This window comes from Ammospiza nelsoni, chromosome 6 (genome assembly GCF_027579445.1).
Source record: "Ammospiza nelsoni isolate bAmmNel1 chromosome 6, bAmmNel1.pri, whole genome shotgun sequence".
Classification (NCBI taxonomy): Eukaryota; Metazoa; Chordata; class Aves; order Passeriformes; family Passerellidae; genus Ammospiza; species Ammospiza nelsoni.
The window spans coordinates 23096056-23112090 of record NC_080638.1 but is presented as its reverse complement, the minus strand read 5'-3'; the positions used below and the strand labels follow the sequence as shown (position 1 = coordinate 23112090).

General features: G+C 36.2%; 1 protein-coding gene across 2 annotated transcripts in view; it reads left to right on the top strand.

The window, feature by feature from the left end:
• LRRC4C (leucine rich repeat containing 4C) overlaps positions 1-16035 on the top strand; it is a 482222-nt gene that overhangs the window by 197341 nt on the left and 268846 nt on the right. For both annotated transcript variants that reach the window (XM_059475094.1, XM_059475093.1), the window contains exon 2: positions 2005-2094. The gene's annotated coding sequence lies outside the window, so the exon portion shown is untranslated. The remainder of the gene's footprint in view (positions 1-2004; positions 2095-16035) is intronic.

Here is a 16035-nt window from a genome sequence, read left to right as displayed (position 1 = left end):
TTTATTTCTTCATAAAACTATTATAATCTTCCTCTTCCCTGAATTATCTTCTGTAATGTGCCATACCAATGACTTCTTAATTGTCACTAAATAGATTTTTCCCCCCAATTTTTACATTTCTCTGGTTTCATTTCATTTTTTTCTCACTCAAATTTCTAATATTTTTACTCTAGTGATCTTTTCTCCCATACTCTGTATATTCACAATAAGCAGATGCTACCAGGGGCTAGATATTTCTGTGTGGTCACTGTAGGCCCTAACCACACTTATACTCTTAGGTGGCAGTCCTAATATGATGTGGCCACACACATGGGTGTGAAACAAAGCTTCACTACGTTATCCGAGGCAGAAAGGCTGCATTGAACTGCTGCAGGAATAAGTTATATTTTAGTTGGTCCTGTGGAGACATTTCTATGAAAGTCAAAGCAGGTGAGCTGCGCATGGATGAATCTTTTGAAATTTTTTCTTATAAGAGATAGTTTGGTGAGGGAAAGGCTACAGATACCTAAGTTTTACATGGAAAGATAGTTATACTGTGTTTCATGCATTTGTTTACTTTCTGTGAACCCATACACGACTTTTAAACAACTGGAAGTTGTCAAACTAGGCAAGAGGCTATTGGGAATAAAAGAATCATAGAATAGGCTGAGTTGGAAGGACCCTTTTAAAGGTCATCTGGTTCAAGCCCTTTGTTGTGGGCAGGGACAACTTCCACTCAATCAAGTTGCTTGTAACCAGTCTTGTTTCTTTATGGTTAGATAAATGCAGGATGTCAGAATTATTGTTCGATAAAATGCTGACAAAACTGGAAAGCTGTGTCAGGCTACCAGCACTCATTCCATGAGAACCTGCATGCCACCCCTTATTTCTTTGTAAGAATTTGATGAAGCTTTAGAGGGTGTGTGGACTTAGTAGAGATAACCTGACATATTCTCTCACTGAAAATAGTACCCTCAGTAATATCTTCTCTCAGTCTTGAAAGGTTAAAAATTACTAAAATCTTCTAAGTAATTTTTCCCTTATTTTGTTTAGTGTCCTCATCTGTCGGATGGCTGAGTACTGGTTCACAGGGGTCACAAACAGTAAGGAAAGAAACCTAATAATTTAGTTATTCAGTTAAAAATATTCAGGAATCTGAAAGAATACATTCTCTTGTCAAAAATGCTTGAAATTCCCTGTTGACAGCAAGTCACAACACTGATGGAAATCTTATAATGTTTTGTTATTTTAGGATAAGAAACAAGACTTGCTAACTAGGGTTTGTTTACAGGTACTGATTTTTTAAAATCAGTATAATTTCCTACTAGAAGGAAAGTTATGCCCTCTTAAGCTTCTTTCAAAGCTGTAGAAACAAACTGTATATAGAGCATATATTCACATGTATGTATGTATAGAGTAGTCTTCATTTTCTTGCCAGCCTATTCCACTCTTAAATTGATTTTACTGCAAGAGTCTATTATTCAGCCTACCTGTTTCTTTTTTTTCATGTGTTCTCATTAATACATATTGAAAAGGGATAAAGGAAGGTATGCTGGGATATGATATGCCGGATTTTCTTCACATCTTTTCCTCATTAATATTCAAGGGAAATCTGATTTTTTTTTTTTTTTTACATAAGAAAAATGTTAGGGTTTTTTTGAACATGCTCCCATTTTCTGTTAGACTATATGTGAAAGGCATTTTTGGTAGAAATTGAGAATACTTGCTTCTTGAAAATAAAACTTTTGCTCCTGGTGGTACAGAATAAAACAGAAATATTAAACTCCCTACAGTGCAAGTAACACTAACCTATACAATAAACGCACCTTGAGTATTAAAAATATTAATAATTTGCTTCCCTTACAAATGAAGATATAATGAAGTTGTACCATGTTCCTGTAAATTTCCCAGCTGTAGTAATGTATTTTGATATTATTATCACAGTGTGGCTACCAAAAACCCCCCAAAAACTGTGAATAATTTAACCTCACTTTTATCTTTTTATTATTTATTGTTGTCTTTCAGAAATGAATTCTTTTACTGCAAGAAATTGTGATTATTTATTGAGTCAGAAAGAAAACAGACTGATGTTCTCTTGGGTCTTCTGAACAACATGTAAGTTAAAATTTTCTGTAACCCTGATTATGTCTTCAATTTAGGTAGTGATTATTATTTGATTTTACCAAAGAAACCATTGGTTAGAGATGTTTCTTAATGTATTTTTTTTATCACAGCAGCAGCTAAGTGATAGCTGTGACAGCGGCAGATTGTCTGAGGCAATACCTTTTGGAAGATATTTTTATCCCCTTGTTTTACTTAGCACATTAATATTCATCAGGTTCTACTAATAATTTGTAAGCTTCACATAGGCAGGTTTGTAGCAGCACAAGTTAAAATCCATCATAATTGCGAAGCAAAGCTCTGAAAAAAAAAAATTTATACAGGGCCTACCTGCTCAGCAAAATGGTCTGGCACTAAGTAAGTGCCTTTATGCGTTAACTTCCCCCCAAAATAGCGGTATTGTGACCTTTTCTGGTAGGAACTGCAAAAACACAACTACACAGTGCCTGGTAGAAGTGTAAAATCTGATTAAAATTTTCAGTTTGAAGGAGATGCTAAGTAGTATTAATGACCTTCTCTGACTTAATGCACTAGCACAGAAAGGGAGGCTTAAAAGTTCGTTTGCTCTTTCCCAGGGCGATGTGTGTGGAACAATGTCGCTGCTCAGTAGCAGCATGATTTCTGGTATTGCTAGTGGAACAACAGACTGAACTTTTCTCCTGTTGATGTTTGATTTCATTGCCATAAGCATTTCCTGCCTGATAAAGGCACAGTTCTTGAGGTTCATGTTGTATCTCTGTTATTTGTTTGACTTTTGAAAGGCTAATTGATTCAGCTTTGTTCAAGGCATGGTCTTGGTCTTTTATGTGCATAGACATTTGTGGGGACAATTCATGGGCTCCAGCGTTAGGGGACTGAATATCTTTGATCCAAATAGTCATGCACTCACACAGATATAGGACTTTAAACATCCTGGTTTTCAGTGTTTTCAGTATGATTTCTGTCACTGTTTATAGAAATACTCCAGTCAATGAGTAGAAGAGATGTCACTGGCTGAGGTGATGTGCCACATCTAGTGACTAGTCAGAACCTAAATGTGAGGTTTGACACACAGCCAGCCAACTTTTCTTTGTTCAGGTGAACTTTCCAACTACTATGCAAGTAAATTACCTAATATAAGATGGTATTTTCACAAACAAATTATCAGTTGAAGGAACAAGTGGTTTGAATGTGTTCAGCTATAGGTGGGCATTCTCAAACTGGGATGCAAAAGCTATGCAATGGAAACTGCAGTGTGTCTGTGCTCTCTACTGAAAAAATGACAAGAAGAAGCTGCAAAATGGGTCTCTGGACAAAAAAAGTTCAAGATGTGCCGTGAAAATTCTTGTTTTAGCTGAGAAGTTGACACCGATGTTTGTAGCTTCCTAGAGGACTAGACAGAAAAATAAAAACTGGGCATCCCTTTATCAACATCTAGATAGTTTTTTTTCTGATTCATAAATACTTTCAGTGTCATGATCAGACGATTTAAGATCAAGGTTTTCATTGTTAGGGAAAAAAATAGATTTTTCTTCATTGTGTTGGGAAGATGAATTCTTTTATTTGATGTGCTCATTAGATTTTGTGATAGAAGCCATCAATTTCAAATAAAAAATTAAATATCTTAGTACCATTTTATTGTGCAGACTAAGAGGTTGCAGCTGGCCTAAAATGACTGCATAGCTACTGGCTATAGCTGATCAATAAGCCTCAACTTTCCATGTGTGACATCCCATCATTTACATTTTCTGCTATTACAATTTTATGATGCCTGGTCCTTCTCTCTGGTTTTTGGAAGACTCTTAGTCCCTGTTGTTGTAAAAAGTTAGCAAAAGCTGTGCTGCATGCAGTACTAATTTATTTACACCCCCCCTCAGTCTAGGAGCTAACAAGACAACTAAACACACGTGCTGCAAGTGTTTGGTTTTCAGCACATGCAGCAATCAAAGGAATTCTGGCAGCCACAGGGTGGTGTCAGTACTAGTGAGAACTGATCTACATTTTGCAAGAGGTTTTTTTTCACATCAGAAAATGCAGATTAGTGGAAACTAAAATCTGTGTCCTCAGCCTTTCATCCCAACTGGCTTCCTGATAACCTTTAGGAATAACAGTGCTTTTCCACTGGTAGCTAATTAAACACAGTTCTCTCAGGGAAGCTGTATGCCACAAAGCCTGCAAGGTAGAAATTGGGCTGTGCCCCTAGCTGGGGTGTTTTGGTGCTAGAAGTAGCTCCTAGGAACTCTGAAGGCCTGGAAGATGGTGTTGGGGATGGAGCCCTCCGTGCTTTTAAAAGGCTTGTCTTGCTCAGGGTGCTTCACTTCTGTGGTTAACTCCCAACTTCCAGACCAGCTTACAGGATTTTTAGGTACTTGACAGTACATTGAGGATCTGTGAACCCAGGGCAGCTCATGATGTTTTGTTTCCGTACTGCCTTAATATCTTTCATTTACTAGAGTTCTGCCTGATTCAGTTTGTTCTGTGTGTTTTTTGTTATTTTTTAATCATTATTTGATAGAATAGAAATTCTGTTAGGAGTTTTATTGCTGTGTGATTTGGGGGGTGAAAATATAATCATCTGAGTAGTGCTGATAATAATCCAGGTACATAATGTTTTAAAGAGATTTCATGTGGATATTGTTCTTCAGCTGAAAACATTGTTTGGGAATGATTGATTTAATTATTTTCTCCGGTTAGAGTCTTGGCTTCTAACTGGAAGCATTTTATGCTGTGTAGTTACTTGAGGCACTGTTATTTTCAATTCAACAGGAAACGGCTCTAAGAGCACAGAAATGAGTGACATTGTGTTAGGGGACTGCATATCTCAAAATACACAGCTTCAGCCTGCATGCAAAAACATCATTTAGTTGTGATAATAGAAATTAGATTTCAATCAGCATTCTCTTTGTTATTAATCCATTTTTCTCCTTTCATCTGAAGAGGTCCTAATAACATGTTAGACAAATCACACTCTTTAAAAGCTGATTTGAAATAAAAATGCTTTTGAAGCCTTGTAATTTTGGGCATGCATTTTGTAATAATAATATGTTTCCTTGCTGATGTATTGGCACATACTTTTAAATGTGCACAATGTTGTTCTTTTATTTTGGTCCAAGTTTATTGTTAGGAATTAAATAATTCTTCCTATTTAAGCAAATTTGTGAGGAAACCATAGGAGGTACAGTAAGAACATTAGATTTGAACATCTAATAAAGACCTTAAGTTTTAAGGACTGGTTATTAATTTGGAAGGTTGAAGGCCTGAGGTTAGCTTTTCCCTTTGGGGGCAGAAGTGGTGGTACTTCAAGTAGTTATAAATCTTTGATGTTTCATCAGTTTCAATTACTGTCTGAAGGTGAGGAATTTGTAGCGTGTGCACCCAAGCAAACACTTCTGTGTGCATTCTGCATAGGAGCACTCTCATATAGGTGAGGTTTTTATTGGAGTCTCAACTGCCCAACTTTATACAGCTTCATTCTAGCAGACATTTTTTGCGATACAAAGAAAGACACGTATATGAAGGCTTTGGATAGGCTTCTGTGATTATCATTTTGATTTCTAGGGCCAGCTTGAAGAACAAAAGAACTACTGTCAAAGATGTTGTGAATTTACTGCTAATTTAGTAACATTTTTCAGTTTCTTCTGCTGCTTTTAGTCTAGCAAATTTTAGCTACCTAATATCTCCTTTTAAAAACACCCTTTTGAGGTGGGTGGGGTTGGGGAGAGAAAACAATTCCCCTCTGTGAATGTGGCTATAATGCTCTATCTGAGCATACACTTCCTGACAGTCTCCCTTTGTGCCACCCCAAAAGAGGGTGGTGTGCCCAAAATCCTTGTCTTAAGGACCTTAAAGGGGCCTCTCAGTATTATTCTCTGCTCTCCTACAATCTTGCTGCTTCTTGTAGGGTTGATTTCACCACACACCCTTTTTCTTTTACAGTCTTGCTTTTCAGCATCCTTCAAGCTGTGTGAGTGAAATTGGATTGGATGAGTAGGATCCTCTGGTCCATGGTGCCACAAATGAATTGACAGCCCATGGATAACAAAACCCCACTCAACCTGCAAAGGGTCCTCTGGATCAATGGGGCCAAGGGCTTGATATATTCCTGTCTCAAAATCCAGTAGCTTTAGGACCTCCTCATGTACCAGTGTCCAGTCACACTTTTTCTGGTTAAATCATAAAAAGCTCTTTTTCTGGTTAAATCATAAATCATTTCCATATGATGGAAAATAATTAGGAGAATGCTTCCTCCAAAGCCCCGGTGCATAGCCAGGTGCATCTTTGGGCAATCTTTGTGTTTTTTCTGCTCTGGCCTCCTGTGGCCATCCTTCCTCAGGAGGTGCTTCTGCTCTGATAGCCACGCTTGGGCTATACTGGGCCTGCAGGACAGGGGTGGGACCTTGCTTCCAGTGTGCTAGTGACTGACAGCTGCACTAGAGGCTCCAAAGGGGATGGGGTGTGGGGCAGAGCACTATTCTGCCTTTGCTGAACTTGATCTGCCCCCTCCCACACATCCTGTAGATGCTTTGAGCCAGACACAATTTTTTTTCAGTCTTTCTCAGACTGCTGAGGTACTGGGCTTATTAAAAATTGATTTGAAATGTATCAGGCATTAATGCCTGTGAGAAAGTATGGCTAATATTATTAGGTGTCTGAGCTGCTTCCACACACCCAGGGCAGAAAGTGAAAGAATGAAAAAAGGCTTTGCTTAGAATACATCAAAACCACATGCAGTTAATCTAGTTGTCATAAACCATCACGTATATTAAATGCAGTTTATGTGCTTAAATTAAATTAACTTCATTTCTATTATTTCTATTCTTTATTTCTATTAAGTATTTGCATTTCTTAGATACTTTCATCCTCATCAACTTAGTACAATATTATTTATGCCACAAATCACATGTTAAATACAACTTTGTTCACTGAAATGAAAAGCTCTGCTGACTCATTTATAGGTTTTCAGTTTTCAGACTGCACATCTGGCTGACAGTAAAATTACTACAGAATTATTTTGTTATCCTAGTCTCTTTGGAACAGGAATAAGATATGTCCTATACATCACCAGTTTATGGTCTTGGCATTTAAAATATTTCTGGTAGGTACGGCGTGGTTGATACCAAGCTGAAGCTTCTTATGTTATATCCTAAGTGTTGGCAAATGCCTTCCCCCCCTCCCCGATCCCTCACTTGTGTCCTTAGAGCTTTGATATATTTACATACAAACAGCTTCTGAAGATGAAGAAATTAAACATGTTATCCACTGTAATTCTCCATGACTGTCTTTTAAAATGTCAGAACAGCAATTCCAAATTTGGATTTGCCACGATTGGAATGCTCTTGGTTTTGCAGACAGGCTTGAAGCACTGTTTAGCTCTTAAACCCTTATTGTTATATGGTCCTGTGATCTTTTAGGCCAAGGAAATAAAAACTCTCATAGGTGACTGAAAAATAGGAAAATAGTTTGGTTGTGTATATACTTGTTATGGACTATTTTTCTGCTAAACAGAGGGAAGTTTTATTGGTGCAGACTCAGGGATGCTGCTTTGCTAGAGAGTTTTCTCTTGTTTCCAGTTGTTACTTGTCTTGGCTGCTGCAGAGGTGCAGGGCTGCTGTCACACAGCTGGCAGCTTGGCCCTAACACAGGGAGCAGCTGTCCGTGCACTGGGTGTCAGCTGAAAGGTTGCAGCTGGGTTTGGAAGCGAGATGTGTGCCAAGACCAGATAGGCGATGAAGCGATCTTGTTTTGATGGAAAATTTTGATAGATGTCTTACAGTACTTTGAACCTGATATACCAAAGAAGTGTAAGAGAGTTGCACTTCGCAGTTCTAAAAAGCGATGTTTGAAATTCCCTATTTTTGAGGTATTGATATCAAAACTGCTTTTGGGTGCTTTTTTGTTGCTGCTGTTTTACTGGCATCCTGACAATCCTTCTCTTTGTTGAAGTTTCATTCTGTTACAATTCTGTTTGATAAATGTTCCAAAACTGCTTTATTAAAAGAAGCCGGATACTCTACTGATTCTTACCAAGTGTATCTCTCATTTGTTGTTTGTTGAGCAAAGGGATGGAATTCATATGGTAAAGTTGTATCTGTGGTGCGAAAAATGGATACAAAGAATTTTAGCTCTTTTCTATCTCTGCAAACTGCATTGTATCTGAAAATAAATTCCAGCTCTACATATGCATTTCTGTTGTGGCCATAGTATATGTTATTATTATTTTTCTCATAAAAAATTAAAGTAAATATTTGGTAGTATAGTTTTACATTTGCTGTGCACAGTTGTTTTTCTAGCATATCTGCTTCCCTCAAAGATAAGATGCCAGGCTGTGATTTATATATATATATGTCTGTCTAAATAATCTAAATATCAATGTCATAAAGAAGATGCATCACTTCAGTTCTGGTATTCATTGCGAATTTTGTTAGAGAATTGTCACTTCTGCAAATGGAAATACTTCAAGCATTGGGGAAGAGTAATTAAGTTTGGATAATGCTATTTGACTAAAATAAAACTAAACTAATTTCTTCACTGAATTCAATTCCAAATCTATTCAGAGTTCTGGAATATTAATTTACCTATAACCTATCCACCACACACATAGTCACTCACTCATGTTTGCTACCTAATTCTATTTTGTTCCTTTGGAAGATAGATACTGTCCGCAATCAAAAATGTCTGTGCTAATTCATTCTCAGTCATTCTGGTTATCTGTGTATGTCTATATTATATTTTTTTAATGTACCATGTCTTAGTATTTAAGAAAACAATGCTGTTACATATGGTATGGCTATGACCACATACTTCTACCTGAAGCAGCCATATGTTTTCTCACATTGACTCACACTGTAATGAGAATAGTAGAGAGGAAAAGAAAGACAAGTGAAAATGCAGGTTTATGAGGAATATCAGCTACTTAACATCATTTGAAATAGTAAAATAAATTCTGGTGAAGAAGTTTTCTTTACTAGGTGATATAGCTAAAAATGCATGGTAAATCACCAACAGTTGGCTAATATGAATACAAATAAAGAACATGATTGATAAATAAAGCACATATTTCTCTAGCTCATCTTGCACAGAGAAAGGCAAAGGTGCAATAAAATAGGAAACACCTGAAATTTCAAAAGGTGATTAACACAAAATAATTAAATGCTATGAATTGTTTTATTAAGCAGACATTTTATTGAACAGTTACCCCATTTCTGTTGCTGTCACCTACATAAGCTTAGATCACATTAAACTCTGCATTGTTTTCTACCAGATATGCCCAGATCTTAATTCATGGGGGGGACCTGTGGCTGGAGTCATCTTTGAATGTTATCAGACCATGTGAAAAATACAGCTACTGTCACCCTACACACATCTGAGATGAATCAGAGCAGCAGTGTAGCTTTAAATGTCCCTGCTGCTGCACACCATGAACCTGAAAATGGATCACTCCTGTTCTCCAGAACACAGCCAAAACATCTCAGTAACAGAATGAGAGAGCTTCCACAACCTGTCTCAAGGCTCTGAGGGTATAATTTTTGGAAAGCTTCTTGGCTGAGCCCAGAGTAGTAAAGATTGGTAGCACTTTCTGTAATGGTCTGCAGCAGCTCTTTTCAATCAGCCTGTGAACTTTGAATGAGTCCATAACAATGCAAAGACGGAGTACAACATTTTTACATCTTAGGACACAGTTGGTAGGAATACTTTTTTGAATGTGAAGAGCAGCATTAAATGAAAGAGCTGACCAAAATTATTACTGTAACAGTTCTGGAGATAAAGAGTAGTCTGTTCTCATGTCCTGGTCTGAATTATAGGAGACAGACATCTCAATGCAGGTATAATCCTAGCTATTAGATACTCTTATATCCCTCTCTTGTTTTTTCTCAACTTGAGACAACTGTTTTTCTGTGAGTTTTACATGGTTTGATTTGAAAGGAAAAAAAAAAGGGTCAAAAATTTAAAGTAACTTCAGAAAAGCGGGTGTCAAAGAAATCCATTTGAGGATGCTGTGATTTTTCCTAGGGGAGTAGTTGTGTTTGAGATTACTATGAGACAAAGCTATCACTTAACAAAATATGGGATTTTACACAAGCTTCATACTCCTGGCATCTCTATTAGAAAGTACTTAAATGATTTTCTGTTTCAAATGTTGTTAACTTGGATAAATGCCCACATTTCATGCTCCAATTACAATACATATTTTTAAGCTAATATCTTAGTAAAACAATTGGTAAAAATAGTGGTGTAAAAATGGTGAATACCTAATTTCTATTTCCTGTATGAAAAACAGAAAATATAAAAGAAAGCAACTTTTGTCTCCATTTCACTGTATTAGTCCATTTTGAGACACTTCTCAAGCTTCCATGGAAACATTTAGCCGGAGACCTGGAAAAGATCAGAAATATGAGCAGCAAGCTCTGACTTTGTGCACTCTTTGTGCCCTTTCTGCCAAGCCAGAGCAAATGTATATTTGTTACTTCTCAGTGCATGTTATGAATCAGCAGCAAAAAGGGCACAGATAGAGAAGACATCATTCAGGGTGACAGTATTTTTTTTTGTAATTCTTCATTCTGCCTTCTGTTTTCCTGATTTTGTCCTCCTAGGCCCTAAAGAACACTTTCAAGAACAATTCAAAGCAGCTTTGGTACCATACTGATTCAATTTCAATGTCATTAACTACTCCTCCATCTCATAGACATTTTCTCATGGTATTCTGAACATTTCTTTTTTCAGTTCTCTTTCATTTTCATAAGCAGCTGTCTTAATGGCCAACGAAGTGCAAAAGTCTCTCTTTCCAGTACATGTAGCCAGAGGGCACATCAGATGTATAAAATGGACTGAAAGAGTATCCAGTGACACTAAGTGGTGGTGGATCATGCAAAAAGATAAAATTCTGTCGATGCAATGATGATGGAGATATATCATACTACAAATACAGAATGAAATCTGTTTATCTTCACCTTGGCACACAGTAGGTGTTGTGTTTTCACTAAGGGAAGGTAACCTTTGTAACCTTTTGTTCTGTTTGGATGGAGTAATTGATGTTTGCATCTGTGCTATATTTGCTCTCTTTAGAAAACAAAACCCAACAAGGCTTTCCTGAAAAATATTTAAGCTTTGCAGAACAAATCAGACATGCTTTATGGAGCATTAGCTCCATGTCTTTACTGACAGTTATTTCTGTTTTGTGTAATACTTTCCAGATGATAATTATTAAATGCTATCAGATTCTTGATATTTTCCAAAGAAGGCAGCATACTTGCCATCATGGCATTATAGGATTTACCTTTTGCTGTGTTTTGTGCTTTTTTTTTTTGCTGGCAAAACACAGAAAGTGATTACTTCACATAGAATAAAACCCCCAAAAACACCTTTAAAAGCATTTGCATGTTCCTTTTGACCACATAATAGGCTATGTGTGCTTACCATAAATTATTCAGCATTGTTGAGTGTAAATGTGGCTCATTGGGCTTGCTGCAGTTGGACTTTCCCAATCTGAATGATTGTGCAGCTTACAGCTGGCAATTCTGTTAGTTAGTTGCTAGTTTAAGGCAAGGAAGGACTGCAGATGGAGCACCCTGGTTTTGTTATGGGGATCCCATCCCCCAAATGTTTTGACTTCTGCTCTCAGAAAACTGCCCCACACATTAGCTTGTATATAGCATAGGAAGAGAGATGCATTATCACTGTGTATAATAGTGCTTTATTAAAGGAAGTCTTCATACCAGCCTAAATATACTTCATCAAAGTAACTTAGTAAACTGAGACATAGATGTTCTTTTTTAGATTAAAAAAAAAAGAATAAAACAGTCTAAAAAAAAGAATAAAAGAGTGTATATATATATATATATATATATATATATATATATATAAAAAAGTCAAAGTTTAAGTAATAGGCTACAAACCCAGAGAACTCTGCCACATGTCACATGTGCAGGAAGTTTCAAAGAAACGTGATGAATGGGATGGTAGAAGCAAGTAAGTACATGTAAGGGGAAGAATTGCTATCTATCAATGTATTGACAAATTGGCAAATTCATGGATGAAATTCTACAGGAATAATAGTATCATTATATGTACTAATAGATTAGACTGTCCTATCTCTTGAATTTTTGGATTGTGGTGTGTGCAGAGGACCTTCACCAAAAAATAAACTTGTGGAAATCATGTTTACGAAGATTGCAGAAATAGAACTTCAAATGAAATCTTGAAGAATAAAGCAAGAAAGGATATGGTAGCAAAGATTTTTTTGTAAAACATGCTGTCTGGCTCTGAAGAACTACTGTATGATAAATGTTCTGCAGTATTTCCTTGTGTTTTGTTTTTACCAAGAGGGATAATACTGCTTTTGAAATGAAAAATTGAAGGAAGAGCTGACAGTGGAGTTTATTCCCTGATATGACTTGCTCAGCTCCAGAGCCCTACCCTTTGGAGAACTTTTGTTACTCAGACAGAGGCTATTGAAGAGGAGCCGGAATTTTTACAAACAGGTGTAAGTCTTGTTTGCTACTGTAGGAAAACATTCACGAAATGCAGTTTTAACTCTTGAGAAATTTTCTCCTGTGCTACATAGTGTGTAGCTACTGAGCTCATAAGAAAACTATTTTACTAAATACAAAAATTCTAGCAAACTTCACTTATGCTGCTTTTTAGGTCAAGAAGAGTAAAACAAAAAGGTGCAATGTCAATAAAAGCCTCACCCAAAGACCAGAGAGATTAAGGTAACACAAGAAAAGTAAAAGCCAGATACTATTTACAAATCAGAGTTGTTCCATTGTCAAATTAAGCAGAATAAATAAACCAAGAAGACAGCAGTTTCAGTATTGTATGGTTTTTTGAGTGGCTGGCAGATTTGGGGCAGAAAGATTTTTTTTTTTTCCCCAGTCCCCCTGGTGAACTGTGTACATGCAATGCTTTGCACTCAAAGGTTTTAAGAAAAAAAAAATTAACTTCTCATTTGTTATTACTTTGTCTTTCTGAAAACTTACAGTGATAGGCATGATTCCTTTTAATATGGAGCCTGAAACATATAGGAAGTGTAATATCAGCAATTATACCTAAAATTTAGGATGTTTTCTAATATATTTTAATCCCTGGGAAGAGTCAGTTAGATTTTCTGAGAATTTTTCACTTCTGATCCATTCCAAGTGATTTATCCTGATGCATTTGGCAGACGAATTATCTGCTTAAATTTTGATGATGCTACCAAGACTAATCTGCTAGATATAACAGCATTTAATGGTTAGAACAATACTGAGAGTGGCTGTTTGTTGGTTGCATCATGGATAAACTGTCTGGACATTAAATATTTATTTACCTTGTTCGGTGCATATGAGTAAGTGTTCATCTGGTGCGGGTCAATTGTAAGAGAACCTTAAAAATTGCACCAAAACCTGCCGCAGAAACTAAGTGAAAACAATAGTACTGTTTTTCTTCTGGTAGGATAAACTGTATGATGCTTATTTATACACCTTGTGATTTCCAAAATAATTCCTGAAGGAAAAAAAACTGGTGGCTACTGGCTTATTGCAGTGGAACTATGCAAGCTCAGAATAGTTCTGGCAATAACAAGCTGGTTCTGGTAATAACAAGCTATACTTATATTGTAGGAATCTAAACCAGCCCCATGATATCAGAACATGCTACTGGGAAATTAACACCACCCCAGCCAAACCCAGCACAACTTACTACACATAACAACACTTTGTTAACAAATTTTGTGAATAATCAACCTAATATCTTTGCACATACTCAATAATGTTTGCAGTGTATCAATAAAGGTGCGCCACCCTTACATCACTTTTACAAGGTGAAAAATTGTCTGACATTCTGGTAATGTAGCCTGTATATGCTCTTGTGAAGCAAGAAAAATAAAAGGATGTATATTTCTTTAGAGAGAGAGAGAGAAACCTAGATGCAGAAAAAAGAAGCAAATAGAATTGGTGGTAAGACACAGGAACAGGTAAATCATGATGTTTATTTTTATGATATTTTTATTTCTTAATTTAGGTTTTTATTTAAAGCTTTGAGATATTTACACTTAATTTCAGAAGAAATTTTCATTTTGTCTTCGAAATCTTCATGTTTTACTAATCTAATGAAAAAAGAAATGATGATGTTTGCAAATGAATAATTCTACTTCACATAAATTTCTTCAGTGGTGCAGAAAGTTGTCAAATGCAAACCCGTCAAAATTATTATGCCAAATAAACAGCATTCAACAGTTATATCATGGCTCTAAAGATTTTTTTCAAAAATTCTGGATGTATTTTGTGTATATGCAAAAACCAAATTTCTGATATGCCAGATTTATTTTAGGAATACAAAATTCTTTACCTGTGCACTATTTGAATTAGCCATCAGTTTAAAATCCCAGATAACAGAAGCCTGATCAATTTTAGATGGCATAAACAAGCTAAGTTAAAATGAAGTCAGCTCCACTCTGAAGGAAGTGATACATCATTAAGTGATAGCTCAGACAAAACCAATCTGAATAAAAGGTGTAGTCCACTCCTAGACTGAGCTAGAAAAGCTTAACACTTTGTTAACTCACCACTGGGCTTTGTCAGTGGGTTTCTGAAGTTTCTTACAAGAGTCCCTTCTCTCAGCTTTAAAGATGAATGTTATACTTACTGATTATTTATTACATACTTTGAACTGAATTGTAGAGAAAAATTAAAATTTGATAAGTGTGTTTCAAGTAGTTCTCGAGCTTTGTTCCTCTTTGGCAAAAGCTGCAGAAAAGCAAACCAGTTACGAATATAAATAAGGGTTTTTTATTGTTTATTATATACTTTAAGAGACCTGAAATTCAGCAAATCATTATTTTTTGGTGAGACTTAATTTCTGTAGGATATTTCCAAGCAACTATAAATTAAACTATTAGCCTATACTACCACTAATATTTTAACTGAGTGAGCACAACTCCTTCTTTTTTGTTTTGCCTCATTATACTTATCTTTTTGCATAGTACAGGTTATGATCAATCATAATTCAAATATAAGTGTAGGTTGTTTTCCCAATTCTGTTGCCTTCAGTCTGACAGCTGCTCCCTTGACATCTCCCCAGACTAGGCAGACCTTAGAAGTAAATAATGACAGGCAAACTAAGAACTGTCTCTCATGCTGACAGTCATTTTTCATTCCTGAAAGATACTGTCAGTTTCTTGGTTGACTGCTTGAGCTTCTTGGACTGCAGCCACATTTGTTTTATTTTTGAGAAGTTCAAGAGATAGCAGTGTGAAATGAGTGACCCTTTTCATCCTTCATCTTGAAAAAAAGCAGTGAAAACCAGTTTGCTCAATTTTGACATAAATTTAGAATTTTCTCCTACTTTCTTCAGTCAAAGTGAAAGTAAATGGAATTTTATTCCCTTAAAGGTGTTCTCCCTACCTTCATCCACTGATTTTTTTTCTGGGAGTCAAAATGGACAAACATGTCACCAACAGTATTTATTTTTGCACGTGCAGTTTGCTAATGTGTTTCAGTAGTATTTCTGATCCCTTCAAATAAGTGCTGTTATGAAGAATTAGAAACAAAGGAGAAACAAGTTTGCTTTAACAAAGCAGCCACAGGATGTTAATGAATAATTCCTGCACTGAAATTAGATTTTTTTCTGCTGTTATTATTTCAATGAGGATGCAGTGCCATAAAGACCTATGGAGTCAGTATTGTGCAAAAGAGGGTGAAACTATGAATAGCAGGAACAGAAAATGCTGACTGACCCATTAGATAAAAGTTGTTGAACAAATCTGTAAGGAAAATAAATAAATCACTAAAAAGTATATTTTTTCTTTTCCAGTCATAGAGGAGAAAAGCAGGCAGTGTGCACTTTTCCAGTGAAAATGGAATGAATGAAATGTTCAGTAGCATTCTCCATGGAAGGCCTGGAAATGTAAATATAAATTAAGCACTTTCATGATGACAGTGCATCCAAAAAATCCTTTGAATTTAGGCCAAACAGCCCTAG